This window comes from Oncorhynchus nerka, linkage group LG24, assembly GCF_034236695.1.
Source record: "Oncorhynchus nerka isolate Pitt River linkage group LG24, Oner_Uvic_2.0, whole genome shotgun sequence".
NCBI classification, from domain to species: domain Eukaryota; kingdom Metazoa; phylum Chordata; class Actinopteri; order Salmoniformes; family Salmonidae; genus Oncorhynchus; species Oncorhynchus nerka.
The window spans coordinates 18,877,957-18,896,587 of record NC_088419.1 but is presented as its reverse complement, the minus strand read 5'-3'; the positions used below and the strand labels follow the sequence as shown (position 1 = coordinate 18,896,587).

At 42.2% G+C, this 18,631-nt stretch overlaps 1 long non-coding RNA gene and 1 other non-coding gene across 4 annotated transcripts; one reads left to right on the top strand and one right to left on the bottom strand.

The window, feature by feature from the left end:
• Nucleotides 1-986: 986 nt before the first annotated feature.
• Nucleotides 987-18,028, bottom strand: LOC115107613 (uncharacterized). 3 transcript variants are annotated; one of them, XR_003860227.2, is made up of 5 exons: nucleotides 17,927-18,028; nucleotides 12,385-15,036; nucleotides 12,130-12,230; nucleotides 8,329-8,480; nucleotides 987-1,451 (listed from the first exon to the last, which is right to left on the bottom strand). It is a non-coding gene; the product is annotated as an uncharacterized LOC115107613 (long non-coding RNA). The 3 variants fall into 3 exon arrangements; XR_010460850.1 differs by having other exon boundaries at nucleotides 12,094-15,036; XR_010460849.1 differs by having other exon boundaries at nucleotides 12,130-15,036.
• Nucleotides 7,321-7,398, top strand: trnav-uac (transfer RNA valine (anticodon UAC)). The gene has a single exon. It is a non-coding gene; the product is annotated as a tRNA-Val (tRNA).
• Nucleotides 18,029-18,631: the final 603 nt, after the last annotated feature.

Below are 18,631 nucleotides of genomic sequence, written 5' to 3'. Positions count from 1 at the left end.
AATATCAACCAGTGTCTGGTCCTTCTAAAAGTCAGGGAGTCCCAGCCAGCCAAAGTGTATAAAAGGCAATGATGAAGTAACAAAGCGCAACGCTGCATCCAATGTCTTCAGTACTGATGCTGATCCATGCATATATAAAACATCACCATAATCAAGCACCGACATAAGTGGCCTGTACAATTTACGTTCTGTGCTCTGATGACACAGCTTCTTTGCCATCTCAGTTATGAGTTTTAAAAGAGATGATCATCTAACCAAACTCCAAGGTATTTATAGGTGGGAACACGTTCCGAAAGACAGCCATCATGGGGAGCGATGTTCAGATTTTCCAATTGTATGCCACTCCTGGAGCAAAAATGTAAGTAGCTTGGCTTTGTTTGATGGCTTGTGACCATCCATCTTCCTCTTGATCACATTCCAGAGGTTTTCAATGGTGTTCAGGTCTGGAGATTGGGCTGACCATGACAGGGTCTTGATCTGGTGGTCCTCCATCCACACCTTGATTGACCTGGCACTGTGGCTTGTAGGCCTCTCCAAGTCTCGCACCCACTGTGAAATTTGGTGATGATCTGGAGTGACTTGAAGATTGCTGTTCACTGCCGCTCCCCATATAACTTAACAGAGCATGAGAAAATCTGCAAGGAAGAATGAGAGAAAATCCCCAAAGCCAGATGTGCAATGCTGATACAGACATAACCAATACGACTCAAAGCTGTATTCACTGCCATAGGTGCTTCTACAAAGTTTCATAGAAGTGTCTGAGAATTGGGACAAAGCAGTCCAAAACCACTAATGGCAGGTAACACCCATTATCTGTCCTTCACACTCAAAACTAAAGTAACACGCAAATTGACAGCCTATAGTCTTAGCTTAAAATGTCAGGTATTCCTTAATTAACAGAGTTGCAAAGCCATATGTGCATAAATGTCAGATTTTTATGAACCTCGATTCATAGCTGGGACAAAGGTTCACGTATAACATTGTAATAACAGAAAATATAGTTTAATATAACTGAAAGTACAGCATGTTCATAAACATCATTTCGCATCGTAATCACATTGTAATCCACAGGCAATTTGTACAAAAAGGCAAACACTCAATCATGTTACATCGAGACAAAAACGAAAGTAATCCGTCAGCATGGCATTATGGCACAGTAACAATCCACAGTAGTTGGTCCCGATGAAGTTACTCTCTTTAGCTGCCTAGAGAACAAAGTTGTTTTTCTGGTTTGTTTGCCGTTGGGCTGTTTTCTGGGCTGTGTCTTTGTGGGCGTAGTTAAAGCTCTAGCCCAGGGCTTGCTGCTCCTGAGGAAATGCCTCTCCACCTTCAGTACTTCTTCATACACATAGTCAGGTTTCACCCCCAGGAAGAAGGAGAACCGGTCCAGTAGCCATTCGTACACCCTGAGGAGAGTGGCCTCCATCTCCGCATAGTGGTTCTTACAGAACCTGAGGGGGAAACAAAACATTGCAGAAAAACTCAATGAAGTTGGCTAGATTTCCATCCAATTGGCGACCAGATTTTCAAGCAATTCTAAGAAAATGTGCACATTTTTCGCACCAGTGGTGTGTTTCCACCAAACAGACTTGCTGTGGATAATAATCAGTGTTTGACGATGTACTAAACAACATACGTTTTCAAGCATCGATCATTGTGTCACCAGAATAAGACCCTGGATATTTATTGGAAAGGAGCATCAAACTCCATCACTGTGCACTTTCACCACCCTGTGAAGTTCATCAACTTATTTAATCTGTAGCCTACAGTTCCTTCAAAGTATTCATACCCCATGATTTATTCCACATCGATGTTACAGGCTGAATTCAAAATGGATTTAAAATAATAATAATTCTCACGAATCTACACACAATATTCCATAAGGACAAAGTGAAAATGTTTTTAGAAATGTTAGCACATTTTTAAAAAGTGAAATACAGATCTCATTTACATTAGTATTCACACCAGAGTCAATACTTTGTAGAAGCACCTTTGGCAGCGATTAAAGCTGTGAGTCGTTCTGGGTAAGTCTCTCAGAGTTTAACACATCTGAATTGTGCAACATTTGCCATTATTCTTTTAGAAAATCTTCAAGATCTGTCAAATTGGTTGTTGATCATTGCTGGACAGCAATTTTCAGGTCTAGACCTAGATTTTCAAGTAGATTTAAGTCAAAACTAACTCGACCACATTCACCGTCTTCTTGGTTAGCAACTTCAGTCTAAATTTGGCCTTGTTTGAGGTAAATGAATCTCCCAGTGTCTGGTGGAAAGCAGACTGAACCAGGTTTTCCTCTAGGATTTTGCCAGTGCTTAGCTCCATTCCGTTTATTTTTTATTCTGAAAAACTCCCTAGTCCTTAAGCATTATAAGCATACCCATAACATGATGCAGGAACCACTATGCTTGAAAATATGAAGAGTGGTACTCAGTAATGTGTTGTATTGGATTTGGCCCAAACATAACATTTTGTATACAGGACAAAAAGTGAATTGATTTGCCACATTTTTTGCAGTATTACTTTAGTGCCTTGTTGCAAACAGGATGCATGTTTTGGAATATTTGTATTCTGTACAGCATGGGTGTCAAACTCTGGTCCGTGGGCCAAATTTGGCCCGCGGGGTAATTATATTTGGCCCGCGAGACAATACCAAATTACTACTAGAGCTGGCCCGCCGGTATTATACAGCGCATTCACCACTAATACTACGAATCCCATAATGCTCTGCTGTTTTCGCGCGCCAATCAGGACAGGACCCAGAAACGCTCTCTCCTCTGTGACAGTAGTCATAGCAACATAGACGCTACAACTGTCAGCGAGCTAACCCTTCCCAAAAATGGCGAAAAGAAAGGCAGAAAACAGGAGCTTTCTGGACAAGTGGGAGGCAGAATATCTGTTTACATATGTAAAAGACAAACCTGTTTGTGGAGTCAACGTGGCTGTAAGTAAGGAGTACAACATTAGACGACACTATGAAACGAAACACCATGACAAATACAAGGACCTGGACATGACTCAAAGGAGCCAGAAAGTAGAGGAGATGAAAAGAAGTTTGGTTTCACAACAGAATATGTTTAAAAAAGCCACATCACAAAGTGAGGCTGCTGTAAAGGCTAGTTATATAGTGGCAGCAGAGATCGCAAAATCAGCCCGGCCCTTTAATGAGGGAGAGTTCATGAAAAAGTGCATGATGAAGGTTTGTGACCTCGTATGCCCAGAGAAAAAACAAGCATTTTCAAACGTGAGCCTGAGCAGGAACACAGTAGCTGATCGCACATGTGATCTTGCCACCAATCTGTATGACCAGCTGATGGAAAAGGGAAAAGATTTTGTTGCGTTCCCCCTCGCTGTGGATGAGAGCTGCGACGCATCTGATACTGCTCAGCTGTCAGTCTTCATCCGTGGAGTGGACTCAAATCTGTGTGTTACGGAGGAGCTATAAGGATTCAAATCAATGCATGGCACAACCACAGGAAAGGAAATCTTTGAGGAGGTTTCCAAATGTGTAACTGAAATAAAGCTGCCGTGGGATAAACTCGTTGGATTAACGACAGATGGTGCGCCAGCGATGTGCGGTAAAAAGAGTGGACTGGTGGGCATGGTTCGGGAGAAGATGCGGGAAGAGAACTGTGCAGGTGAGCTAACTGTTTACCACTGCATCATACATCAGGAAGCACTGTGTGCCAAAGCCCTAAAGATGGAACATGTTATGACCACAGTAACACAGGTAGTTAACTTTATAAGAGCCAAAGGTCTAAATCACCGCCAGTTTAAATCTTTTCTGGAGGAGAGTGGTTCGGAATACGCAGACGTGCCGTATCACACAGAGGTGAGATGGCTAAGCAGAGGAAAAGTACTGAACAGATGTTTCGAGCTGCGTGAGGAAATATGTCAATTCCTGGAAACCAAAGGGAAGGATACAGCAGAGCTCCGGGAGCAAAAGTTCCTGTGTGAGCTGGCCTTTCTCTGTGACATCTCGAGTCATCTCGATGCGCTGAACCTGCAGCTTCAGGGGCGGGGGCGCATCATCACAGACATGTACGCTGCAGTGAGGGCCTTCAAAACTAAACTGTGCCTGTGGGAGAATCAGATGCTGCAAGGAAACCCTTGCCATTTTCCCTGCTGCCAATCCATAAAAGTGCAGATCTCTACCGCCGTGTTCCCATGCGCACAGTTTGCTGAAAAACTCAGTGTTCTCGCCGCTGAGTTTAGCCGGCGATTTGCCGACTTCGATGCCCAGAAATGCAAGTTTGAACTGCTTAGTAATCCCTTCGCAGTTGATGTGGAAAATGCACCAACCAACATCCAAATGGAGCTGATTGAACTCCAGTGCAACGACACGCTGAAGTCAAAGTATGATGCTGTGGGCGCCACGGTTCATCCCTGACACAATGCCTCAGCTCCGCACCCAAGCTGCTCAGATGCTCTCCATGTTCGGCAGCACTTATCTATGTGAGCAACTTTTCTCCTCTATGAAGATGACCAAAACAACTCACAGGAGACGTCTGACTGATGAACATCTTCGCTCGATACTGAGGATTTCTTCAGCTCAGAGCTTGAGCCCAGACATTGATGAACTAGCATCCAAGAAGAGATGCCAGGTATCTGGCTTGGGCACATCAGATTAGACCAGTGTGCAATAATTAACGTTTTCTTTATGCACTTTTTCTTGCTACAAGGCATGGGCTTGAATGGTTGATGGTTGATTGATTTATTAATGGTTGATTGATTTATTATCATTTTATTTGTAAAATTATTAGCCAGTGGAAAAAGTTTATTTTGGTATTTAAATCAGAAGGCTGCAAATAGAAAAGAGGCATACAATTTTTATTTACATTTTATTTATTTAATAAATGAATGCCATTGATGTGTTTTTTCATTTGAAATTCGATTTTGCATGTCTCCACTATTAAATTATATATTGTATGGTAATAAGCGATGCTTGTTCCATATTCAATGTTAAAGCAAAACTTGTTTGGGTCCATATTAAAAGGTTCATTTGTTCAATGTTGGCCCGTGACTTTGTTCAGGTTTTACATTTTGGCCCACTGGGTATTTGAGTTTGACACCCCTGCTGTACAGGCTTCCTTCTTTTCACTCCGTCAATTAGGTTATTATTGTGGAATTAACTGAGGATGGATCAACAACATTGTAGTTTTCTCCTATCACAGCCATTACACTATAACTCTTTTGAAGTCACCATTGGCGTCATGGTGAAATCCTTGAGCGTTTTGCAGATAATTTTACAGTATCAGTCAAAAGCTTTGACACACCTACTCATTCAAGGGTGTTTCTTTATTTTTACTATTTTCTACATTGTACAAAAAGTGTGAAGATATCAAAACTATGAAATATGGAATCATGTAGAAACCCCAAAAAGTGTTAAATAAATCAAAATATTTATTTTATTTTAGATTCTTCAAAGTAGCCACCCTTTGCCTTGTTGACAGCTTTGCACACTCTTGGCATTCTCTCAACCAGCTTCACCTGGAATGCTTTAACAGTTTTGAAGGAGGTCCCACATATGCTGAGCACTTGTTGGCTACTTTTCCTTCACTCTGCGGTCGAACTCATCCCAAACCATCTCAATTGGGTTAAGGTCAGGTGATTGTGGAGGCCAGGTCATCTGATGCAAAACTCAATCACTCTCCTTCTTGGTCAAATAGCCCTTACACAGCCTGGAGGTGTGTTGGGTCATTGTCCTGTTGAAAAACAAATGATAGTCCCACTAAGCGCAAACCAGATTGGGTGGTGTATCACTGCAGAATGCTGTGGTTGCCATGCTGGTTAAGTGTGCCTTGAATTCTAAATAAATAAATCACTGACAGTGCTACCAGCAAAGCACCATCACACCTCCTCCTCCATGCTTCACGGTGGGAACCACACATGCAGAGATCATCTGTTCACCTACTCTGCATCTCACAAAGACACAGAGTTTGGAATCAAAAATCTCAAATTTGGACTCCGACCAAAGTACAGATAATGTCCATTGCTCGCGTTTCTTGGCCCAAGCAAGTCTATTCTTATTGGTGTCCTTTAGTAGTGATTTCTTTGCTGCAATTCGACCATGAAAGCCTGACTCACACAGTCTCCTCTGAACAGTTGATGTTGAGATGTCTGTTACTTGAACTCTGTGAGGCATTTATTTGGGTTGCAGTTTCTGAGGCTGGTAACTCTAATGAACTTATCCTCTGCAGCAGAGGTAACTCTGGGTCTTCCTTTCGTGTGGCGGTCCTCATGAGAGCCAGTTTCATCATAGCGCTTGATGGTTTTTATGACTGCACTTGAAGAAACTTCCAAAGTTCTTGAATTTTTCCCGATTGACTGACTTTCATGTCTTAAAGTAATGATGAACTGTTGTTTCTCTTTGCTTATTTGAGTGGTTCTTTTACCAAATAGGGCTATCTTCTGTTTACCCCACCTTGTCACAACACAACTGATTTGCTCAAATGTATTAAGAAGGAAAGAAATTCCACAAATTAACTTTTAACAAGGCACACCTGTTAATTGAAATGCATTCCATTCTCATGAAACTGGTTGAGAGAATGCCAAGAGTGTGCAAAGCTGTCATCAAGGCAAAGGGTGGCTACTTCTCAAATATAAAATATATTTTGATTTAACACCTTGGTTACTACATGATTTCATATTTGTTATGTCATAGTTTTGATATGTTCACTATTATTCTACAATTGAGAAAATAGCAAAAATAAAAATAAAAACCCTGGAATGAGTAGGTATGTCCAAACTTTTGACTGGTACTGTATGTGTGGGGTACAGAGTTGAGGTAGTCATTCAAAAATCATGTTATACACTACTATTGCACACAGTGAATCACAGAGTGAGTTGTTAAGCAAATTTTTACTCATGAACTTATCTAGGCTTGCCATAGCAAAGGGGTTGAATACTAATTGACTCAAGACATTTCAGCTTTTAATTAATTTGTAAACATTTCAAAAAGTGTAATTCTACTTTGACATTATGGGGTATTGTGTGTAGGCCAGTGACACAATCTCAATTTAATCAATTTTAATGTGGAAAAAGTCAAGGGGTGTGAATACTTTCTGAAAGCTCTGTAATAAACTGCATGGTTTCCGGAGTCGTAGTGGGAGGACCACACACACACCATATCATTGTGACTCCAAGTTTGCTTTCCACTGTCATCTCACATAATTAATTTTACAGACACAAAAATAACCCACCATGTCGAACAAACAAATGAACTGTATGTTTCAGCATTCATAAAATTGTACCGAAACTTCCTGTTTCCCTCACAGCTGTCGTGATTTAGTTTTTTAATACGGTATGACTTTACTCAATGTAGCCTTCCTGTGTTGCTCAGTTGGTAACAGCATGGCGCTTACAACGCCAGGGTTGTGGGTTCGATTCCCACGGGAGACAAGTACAAAATGTATGCACTCACTACTGTAAGTCACTCTGGATAAGAGAGTCTGGTAAATGAGTCAAATGTAAAAAGTACACTACTCTAGCCCTGTGCTATAAGTGGAGCACAATAACGGTGAGTTGTGCCTACAGACCAATCTGAAAGAGTTGTATATAACTTTCATGAAGCAAAGGAGATTGAACAGTGGACTCCTAAAAGCAGAGTGCCTCTTTGCCAATGGTTTGTCTCACTTCCCTGTTTGCTCCTTTCCTTGTGCATATGACAAATAACCAGTGTGTAAACAGCATATGACAGACATCCTGGTCCTCTCATCCAGACCATATTTAAACAGAGCACGTGTCTTGGCCGTTTTGTTTATACATGTACAGTGGGGCAAAAAAGTATTTAGTCAGCCACCAATTGTGCAAGTTCTCCCACTTAAAAAGATGAGAGAGGCCTGTAATTTATCATAGGTACACTTCAACTATGACAGAAGAAATGAGGGGAAAAAAATCCAGAAAATCACATTGTAGGATTTTTAATGAATTTGAAGTCCCTGTGAGACGACAAGTTAGAAGGGAGTCACTCTCCACAACTCCAAGAAATAGAATGAGTAAGGTGGAAAAGAAAGCGGAGGGGAGAGGGTAGCTTGGTAGATTTGATCAGTGCTGACAGTGAAAACATCCCCCATCAGAGAAGAGAGAACACACAGGCCTGCATGACCCCTCTCCTTCACCCAGCACATACAACCGCCATAAGCTCTCAGCAGTCTGGGAACTGGGCACCGTGTCTGTCTGAAGGCTATCGCTGTTGTATACAACATCAGTTAGGATGACACCATCACCTCTGTTTTGGTTTATGCGAAGTGATTCAGGGTAAGGGAGGTCTACTTTGTTCATCACTGAGTCTACTTATGGCGTCTCATGCAACTGGGCACTGGGCCTTACCTGGGCTTGCAGGCCCTCAGGGCTGGGTGCCAGTATTTTAGGTTGGAGGGCTGCTCTCCACGGTTTGGTGGTGCAGGCTGGGCCCGGAGGATGTAGGGCCGCAGGGGAACCAAACAGCTACTGGAAACTCATCTGTAGCTGCTCCGCAACACCTGGGGAAGGTGAGGATGGGGGGAAGTGTTAGTGGGAGAGGGGGAGAGGGAGGGTGAGGGAAGAGCGTGGTTAGTGGGAGAGGGTGAGGGGGAAAAGGGAGAGGGAGGGTGAGGGAATAGAGTGTGGTGTGAGGGTGAGGGATGATGGTGAGAAGGAGCGTGAGGGAAAACAGTGTGGTTAGTGGGAGAGGGAAACGGAGGGTGAGGGAAAATGGGGTGGAGATGAGCGAGATTAGCAAAAGCAGAAGGACACTGATAACAGTGCCTGAACCAGGTTGCGCCTGTGTATAGCTCCCTTCGGTTTATTTTTTATTCTGAAAAACTCCCCAGTCCTTAGCGATTACAAGCACATCCATAACATGATGCAGCCACCACTGTCGTTGAAAATCTGGAGAGTGGTACTGTAATGTGTTGGATTGGATTTGCCCCACATTTTTGTTGTTGCAGTTTTTGTATTCTGTACATGCTTCCTTCTTTTCACTCTGTCAATTAGGTTAGTATTGTGGAGTAACTACAATGTTATTGATACATCCTCAGTTCTTCTATCACAGCCATTAAATGGTAACTGTTTTGAAGTCACCATGAAATCCCTGAGCGGTTTCCAGATAATTGTATGTTATACACAACTAGTGAGTCCATGCAACTTGTGAAGCACATTTTTACTCCTGAACTTATTTAGGCTTGCCATAGCAAAGTGGTTGAATTCATATGGACTCAAGACATTTCAGCTTTTCATTTTTTATTAATTTGTCAAATTTTCTAAAACATAATCCCACTTTGACATTATGGGGTAACACTTTACTTGACACACATTATAACACGTTATAATATGGTTATAACACCCATGACACATTTAGACCTGTTGTCTGTGTCATAACCAGCCATAAAATAAATGCAATATACACTACATGACTAAAAGTATGTGGACACCTGCTCATCAAACATTTAATTCCAAAATCATGGCCATTAATATGGCGTTGGTCCCCTGTTTGCTGCTATAACAGCCTCCACTCTTCTGGGGAAGGCTTTCCACTAGACGCTGGAACATTGCTGTGGGGACTTGCTTCTATTCAGCCACAACTGCATTAGTGAGGTCGGGCACTGATGTTGGGCGATTAGTGCCCGACCTGGCTTGCAGTCGGCGTTCCAAATCATCCCAAAGGTGTTCGATGGGGTTGAGGGCAGGGCAGTCAAGTTCTTCCATACCAATCTCGACAAATCATTTCTGTATGAACCTCGCTTTGTGCACGGGGGCATTGTCATTCTGAAACAGGAAAGGGCTTTCCCCAAACTGTTGCCACAAAGTTGGAACCACAGAATCGTCTAGAATGTCATTGTATGTTGTAGCACTAAGATTAGCCTTCACTGGAACTAAGGGGCCTAGCCCAAACCATTATTCCTCCTCCACCAAACTTTACAGTTGGCACTATGCATTTGGGCAGGTATTGTTCTCCTGGCATCCGCCAAACTCAGATTTGTCTCTCGGACTGCCAGATGGTGAAGCATGATTCATCACTCGAGAGAACGCATTTCCACTGCTCCAGAGTCCAATGGCAGCGAGTTTTACACCACTCTAGCCGACGCTCGTCATTGCACATGGTGATTTTAGGCTTGTGTGTGGCTGCTCGGCCATGGAAACCCATTTTATGAAGCTGCCAATGAACAGCTATTGTGCCAGAGACAGTTTGGAACTCTGTAGTGAGTGTTGCAACCGAGGACAGATGCGCTTCAACACTCGTCGGTCCTGTTCTGTGAGCTTGTGTGGCCTACTACTTTGAGGCCGTTGTTGCTCCTAGATGTTTCCCCTTCACAATAACAGCTCTTACAGTTGACCGGGACAGCTCTAGCAGGACAGAAATTTGTCGAACTGACGGTGCCACATTGAAAGTCACTGAGCTCTTCAGTAAGGCCATTCTACTGCCAATGTTTGTCTATGGAGATTGCATGGCAGTGTGCTCAATTTAAAACACCCTTCAGCAACGGGTGTGGCTGAAATAGCCAAATCCACTAATTTGAAGGGGTGTTCACATGCACTATATATATACAAAAGTACGTCACAACAGGTGTAAATATGGGTCATGACAGTGTTATGACCCTATTATATCAGGTCATGATAAGTTATGTCAGCTGTTATGACACTATGACATGGTTATGACCGCATCATAATGTGTTCTGACACCAGGTGTCAAGTAAAGTGTTACCAAGTATTGTGTATAGGCCAGTGACAAAAAAATCTCAATTTAATCCATTTGAAATGCAGGCTGTAACACAACAAAATGTGGAAGAAGTCAAGGGGTGTGAATACTTTCTGAAGGAACTGTATAGGCCAGTAAGTGTAGATAACAAACATTAGCATGTTGTTTGTACCAGCTCTGTACAGCCCATTTGCCATATACTGTAAATAGTGGACATGAGGCAGCTCTTTTTATTTTGGGTCTGAACAGACTGATGTGAGTGGCACATACATCTCCTTTTGAGGACAATCAACTTGTCTTTCTTCAAAGGCTAGTGAGGTTTCTGGGGGCTAATTTGTTTTTTAAAGGCGACTTATTTGAACATGTACTTTATTCCACTTTATACAGAAAGTTGTGAAATAGAGAAGATGGATGAAGGGGAAGACACAGTAGAGTTGTAATGTACACATGTACAGTTGCAAAATCGCGGTTTTGGAGCAGTGGCTTCTTCCTTGCTGAGCGGCCTTTCGGGTTTTGTCAATGTAGGACTCGTTTTAATCTGTATGTAAACAATAATTGTAAAAATGACTTGTGTCATGCATAAAGCAGATGTCCTAACCGACCTGACAAAACTATAGTTTGAAATGTGTGGAGTGATTGAAAAACGAGTTTTAATGACTCCAACCTAAGTGTATGTAAACTTCCGACTTCAACTGTATTTAACAAACTGATGAAACCAACGAAGCAACGACATTATATAAACAGTTAAGCATGCACCTTCAGAGGCCTTCCATTGCATTAGCATACGCCCTTCCAGACATATATGTAAATACATGTTTTTTCATCCTCATTCATCCAATTCGTGATAGCAAAATAAATAATCCCACCTAGCAATTCCAAAATCAAATATACTGTAACTCAATTATTTTGAGAATTTTCTGAACAAATATTATAGGAGAAAAGCCAGCTTGCACTTTTTTAGCAGAATGTAAAATACAGCATAGAACAAATTGCATTGAACGTTTAAAAGGAGAAAAAGCGCAGTGCGATCCCATTGGCTGCTGATTAATCAATACATTGTTGCACTGGTGTATTGCGGACGCACGTGACAGGCAGAGAGATTAGCACAATACCATCCTAACATCTTTAGCAGTCTTTTCCCCGGCCCTGCCCCACTTTTGCGTGCCATTGGGACTGCCATTCGGGACTGGTCTGAATTGCTAGTTGGGCCATTGGGTGGGGGCTTTCCCATGAGTTGGTTTAGGGGGGTGTTGGAACAGAATCTGATGGTTGCTGTCTGTATATAATTTGTAATTTTGGAAGCCACACTGGCAGCTGTCCAGTACTGTGCTAGGAATTGAATCCCGACCGTAGTCTTTTTTTTACATTATATAACATGCTACAACAGGTGCCCCATACTCAGCTACCTATGTCCCTACCCTGAGCAGGTCTGCCAGGGCCAGGTGGCACATTACCATGGTCTTGGGCATGCTCATCAGCCCCTGCTCCGGGGTCAGGTAGGAAACAGCATCCACAGAGCCAGAACACACTGAGACACTGTCATCACTGATGTGTCCTGTGGAACACACACACACACACACAGGAAAACACTCACGTGAGCACATGAAAAACATGCACAAATGCACCACACAGATGCAATGTACACTCAGAGATAATGACTAGTGTGCTGGGATTGGCTGTTCAGTGTGTGTGTGTTTGGTTTACTGTACCTGAGACAGAGCCTGCTCCACTGGCCCAGTTCCATCCCCGTCTGTTTTACTGGCAGTCATAGTCACTCATCACTGACGATTATTGGATGTTTATAAACGTTAAAACACAGCGTCAGAATTGTAGTTCACAAGAAGACTGACATTTCAAATTCCGCTTCTTGTATGTATTTGCCACATATGAAAATTACCTGGCAAAGAGTTGCCTCAGAATACAACTGCGTGTCCTGAACGAGTACATACGGACATGGATTACGATGGGACCGTTGTATCGGGAACTGCAGGCCTATAGACAAGACTGCTGCTCAACCTAGCCATGCAGGGACGCTAAAGTGAAATTTTCCAAGCAAACGATAGAATTGCCGATTTCAAGAAAAAACTGGGTGTCTGGAGAGACCGAGTGGATAGGGGCATTTTTCGATATGTCCCCTCTATTCTAAACTCTGAGACTGACGTGGGTTATGTAGACATGGATCACATACATAAATTGTTGGGGTCACATCTGAGCAAAACTCTGCTCAAATTCGAAGATTACTTCTCCTCTCAATCTGATCCACACCTGAGAAAGCAGTGGATACGTAATCCGTTCACCAGCACTGAAGAGACTCACAGCTTGTCATCAGTTATTGATGATAAACTATTGGAGCTGTCCTGTGACCAAGGCCTGCGCTCTCGTTTTAATGAGATGCGCCTGTTCACATTCTGACTGTTCAGCAGCAAACGCGATATGGCAGAGTTGAAGTGAATCCCCTTTCATTCTACCTACTTATGTGAGACCAGCTTCTCTCTTGCTGCAACAAAATACAAATATTAAAAACCCTCTGGGGTCTCCCTGGCACAAAATAGTTTGAGAAAGGCTGGTCTATACTATAGGCCTAGGCTACACGAAGAGCACAGGGCAAAGCTATGTTCCTAAAATAATGAACTTCCATCCCAAGTTTTTGCGCTGCTGAGATGGTGAATATAAAACTAGGCTACACTGCATTACACACTGCAATGGATAGGCGTTCCCAATCAAGAGGCCCGTCCTGCAATGCTCTTGCTGAAGTAAACCCCTTTGTGCTGCGGCTGCCTAACCAATGACTGTGCTGTGTACGGTGGCACTTCAGGAGGCCAGTCAATATATGTATTTAAAAAAATGCAATATCTGTTCACGCGGACTAGACCTACTGATGTCCTGTTCCGTTTGAAAGGGAGAGCGTGAAGAGGATGACCTCGTTATAATTAATTTTAATATAAACATTGGTTTAGTTGCCCATAATGAAGCTATTTATCAGAGTTATTGACCTCAAAAAGCCCTGAGTAATTTACATACATTACTTTGCAGCCGCGGAGTTGTGCAGCGCATGGGTAGTAGGTAAATATAAGAAGACCTAATTAATTTAAAGTCTTCATTTTAATTTGACTTTAGAATACTAACAAGAGTGCTTTGTTGAAGAACCTATTCATATTCAAGAAATAACAGGTAGGCCTACCTGTTTGACAGATGAATTTATAGTCTACCATCCATAGATTGTCAGCCAATCACTTCAGTGACCATGCACTCCTTAAATATCTGTGTAAGTGAAGAGCTTGCTGTGTTAAGGTCAAAACAGGTCTTGAATTGAGGAGTTATGTGAGGGTGCTGTGGCTTTAGTTGAAGAAAATGACTAAAAGCATAGGCCTACATCTTGATAATTTAAGATTTCAAAATAAATTAAAATAGACCTAATTATATAAAGCGATCTATAATGCTACACTGAACAAAAATAAAACACTGGTCCCATTTTTCTTGAGTTGAAATAAAAGATCCCATACCTACAAAAAATGTAGCCCAGGACCTCCAAATCTGATGAGGGGGGAGGGTATTTCTGTCTGTAAGAAAGCCCTTGTGTGGGGAACACCTTATTGAATTCACTTTTAGAAGCACGAGTTTGGCCAGTCTTTGGTTTGAGGATCATGTGGTGCGCTGTGCATGCCTAGTTTAATTTAGCCTAGCAGATGCTCTTATATTCCCATACCCTAATCAGTCAACACATCTATTTTGTAACAATATCATGGACTAAAATAGAACACATTTGAAAATGATAGTTCCCCCAAAAGAAAAGAGTTTCAATCAATCACATTAATTTATAAAGCCCTTCTTACATCAGCTGATGTCACAAAGTGCTGTACAAAAACCCAGCCTAAAACCCCAAACAGCAAGCAATGCAGATGTAGAAGCACGGTGGCTAAGAAAAACTCCCTAAAAAGGCCAGAACCTAGGAAGAAACCTAGAGAGGAACCAGGCTGAGGGGTGGCCAGTCCTCTTCTGGCTGTGCTGAGTGGAGATTATAACAGAACATGGCCAAGATGTTCAAATGTTCATAAATGACCAGTAGGGTCAAATAATAATAATCACAGTGGTTGTAGAGGGTGCCGGTCAGCACCTCAGGAGTAAATGTCAGTTGGCTTTTCATAGCCGATCATTCAGAGTATCTCTACCGCTCTTGGGGTCTCTAGAGAGTTGAAAACAGCAGGTCTGGGACAGGTAGCACGTCCGGTGAACAGGTCAGGGTTCCATAGCCACAGGCAGAACAGTTCAAACTGGAGCAGCAGCACGACCAGGTGGACTGGGGACAGCAAGGAGTCATCAGGTCAGGTAGTCCTAAGGCATGGTCCTATGTCTCAGGTCCTCTGAGAGAAAGAAAGAAAAATAACATACTTAAATTCACACAGGACACCGGATAAGACAGGAGAAATACTCTAGATATAACAGACTGACCCTAACCCCCCTGATACAAACTACTGCAGCATAAATACTGGAGGCTGAGACAGGAGGGATCGTAGACACTGTGGCCACGTCCGATGATACCCCCGGACAGGGCCAAACAGTGCATTACAAGTGTATACAGTGCATTTGGAAAGTATTCAGACTCCTTGACTTTTCCCCCCCAAAAATGTTGCAGCCTTATTCTAAATGTATTAAATCGTCATCGCCCCCCCCCCCCTCAATCTACACACAATACCCCATAATGCCAAAGCAAAAACAGGTTTAGATATTTTTGCAAAGTAAAAAAGCAAAACAAAAACAGATATGACATTTACATAAGTATTCAGACCCCTGTACTCAGTACTTTGTTGAAGCACCTTTGGCAGTGATTAGAGCCATGAGTATTCTTGGGTATGACACTACAAGCTTGGCACGCCTGTATTTGGGGAGTTTCTTCCTTGCAGATCCGCACTCAAGCTCATTCAGGTGGGATGGGGAGCGTCGTTGCACAGCTATTTTCAGGTCTCTCCAGAGATGTTAGATCGGGTTCAAGTCCAGGCTCTGGCTGGCCCACTCAAGGACATTCAGAGAATTGTCCCGAAGCCACTCCTGCATTGTCTTGTTGTCAAGTTGGAAGGGGAACCGTCGCCCAATCTGAGGTCCTGAGCGCTCTGGAGCAGGGTCTCATCAAGGATCTCGCTGTACTCTGCTCCGCTCATCTTTCCCTCAATCCTCCCAGTCCCTGCATCTGAAAAACATCCCCACAGCATGATACTGCCACCACCTTGCTTCGTGCCAAGTTTCCTCCAGACGTGATGCTTGGCATTCAGGTCAAAGAGTTAAATATTGGTTTCATCTGACCAGAGAATCTTGTTTTTCATGGTCTGAGAGTCCTTTAGGTGCCTTTTGGCATACACCAAGCGGGCTGTCATGTGCATTTTACTGAGGAGTGGCTTCTGTCTGGCCACTCTACCATAAAGGCTTGATTTGGCGGTGTGCTGCAGAGATGGTTGTCCTTCTGGAAGGTTCTCCCATCTCCACAGAGAAACTCCAGAGCTCTGTCAGAGTGACCATTGGGTTCTTGGTCACCTCCCTGACCATGGTCCTTCTACCCCAATTGCTCAGTTTGGCCGGGCGGCCAGCTCTAGGAAGAGTGTTGTTGGTTCCGAACTTCTTCCATTTAAGAATGATGGAGGCTACTGTGTTCTTGAGGACTTTCAATGCCGCAGACATTTTTTGTACCGTTCCCCAGATCTGTGCCTCGACAAAATCCTGAGCTCTATGGACAATTCCTTCAACCTCGTGGCTTGGTTTTTGCTCTGACATGCACTGTCAAGTGTGGGACCTTATATAGACAGGTGTGTGCCTTTACAAATCATGTCCAATCAATTGAATTTACTACAGGTTGACTCCAATCAAGTTGTAGAAACAGCTCAAGGATGATCAATGGAAACAGGATGCACCTGAGCTCAATTTTGAGTCTTATAGCAAAGGGTCTGAATACTTATGTAAATAATAAGATATCCACATTTCTAAAAACCTGTTTTTCTCTGAAATTATGTGGTGTTGTGTAGATTGAGAATTATTATTATTTTTTAAATACATTTTAGGATAAGGCTGTAATGTAACAAAATGTGGAAAAAGTCAAGGTGTCTGAATTTCAGAATGCACTGTACCTGATGATATGTGGCTGCTGTGTTAAACAATGAATGGCTATTTCTATAATTCATTGATACTTAAGTTGTAACTGGTTCTGTTGTGCTCAACTTTTACATTTGATAGTCTATGTTTGGAACAGTGCTAAAGTTGTCTCTCTTCTTTTTTAACAATAGCCTGAAAAATAAATCAAACGTCTCCGGTGCTGCAGCATGTGCTCATTCGTTGTCATGCTTTGTGGTATTGTAAAAGATTCTGCTTGTCTCCAGTCATGTAAAATGACCTAGAATTGCATGACATGCATTTATAAAAAGGCAATTATTTCAAGGACCGGCAAAAATAAGATGATTGATTCAGGCAGTGCTAACCTTCTGGCTAATTCATTTTGTAAGCATTACATGGCAAAGAACAGTTTCTAAAACTTTTATTGGTCCTAGGAGTGAGTGTAAACGGTAGATATGTTTTGTGCAATTCACTTTGTTTTAATTATTATTTTGGGTATGGGAAGAGGTTCGGGTACAAATATGTTACATTTGGGAGGGACATTCATTTCAGAGATCCGATTGTCTGCAGGTATCCCTCATTATAAATAATATCCAGTCCCTATGCGACATATGGTCAAATCTGCCATTGAATTCTTAAGTTTCGTTTTAGCCCAAAGACCGGCAGATGGAGAGAGTCGTCTCATCTTACCGTCCAAAGGGAATCCATGTAGTCGGCTATACACACATATTCCCCGTGGTCCGGTTCGTACAAAAAACATTCATGGTGGTGGAAAATGTTGTTTCATAAAGAATGTATGCATATTTTCCTGGTTTTTCGCCTTTGCAGTCTGAATTGAATGTTTTATGTACAAACCGGTCCATATATTTGGATGGTAAAATGAAATGACTCAAAATCGCCATCTGTCGGCTTATGGGTTAGTTTCATATTCGCTGCTAATAAATGGGCAAGAGCCCAGTGAAAAATCTGCGTTTGAAAAGCGTTGTTTAACATGCAATTATTAAAACGTTCAATCACACCTGTGGTAGAGAGGCTTAAAAAACATGCGGCCAGTTGGGCTGTAATGGCTAGGTTAGACACAACAAGATAATAGATCTTTTCTGGCGAATCTAAAAGTGGTGAAAATTCTATAAGAAGTCATACTGTATAACCTACCGTTTATTCCTCGTCCATTTTCACACACTTTAGTTTGTTTCACATCAGAAATTAACACATCGGTTTGTTGTTGTAGAATAGGAACTTCCTGTGTGTGTTACCAATAAATCCATCCGTCAGGAAACAACATTATTTTACTGTGCAACACAAGCACACAATTTATTGCCAAAAGGTTTTTAACATAAATGTTTTTATGACGAAATTGTTCAATACTATAACTGAACTACAGAGGAATAAACCTACATATATTCAATATCAGAAATGTGTTTTAGCCAGTACTCATTTAGGTGGATTGCACTTGTAGTCCAATGTCTGATGTTTCCCTATAGAGGGCAACATTGACTGACGCAGAATGAGAGCCCAGTGTACTGTTGTAGCTTGTAGGAATTTACTTTTTAGTCATTTAGCAGACTGTTTTATACAATTAGGGTTAAGTGCCTTGCTGAATGGCACATAAACAGATTTTTCACCTATCACCTGAGTCATCCATTACAGTAATTGCTATCCTTGTCCATACCCCACGCCTCAGCTCTGTAATCTACCCTGCTTTACTTGATTTTTTGTCATAAACTATTTCTGGTGGTGGTGTGTGTGACAGGATTGGAGTTAGCACCATGTAAACCACAATAAAGATGAAGAGAGGGTGTGTAGGTGGATTCATTGTTTGGTAAATCCATTTGTAAGCATGAGTTTAGCTTGAGTCAA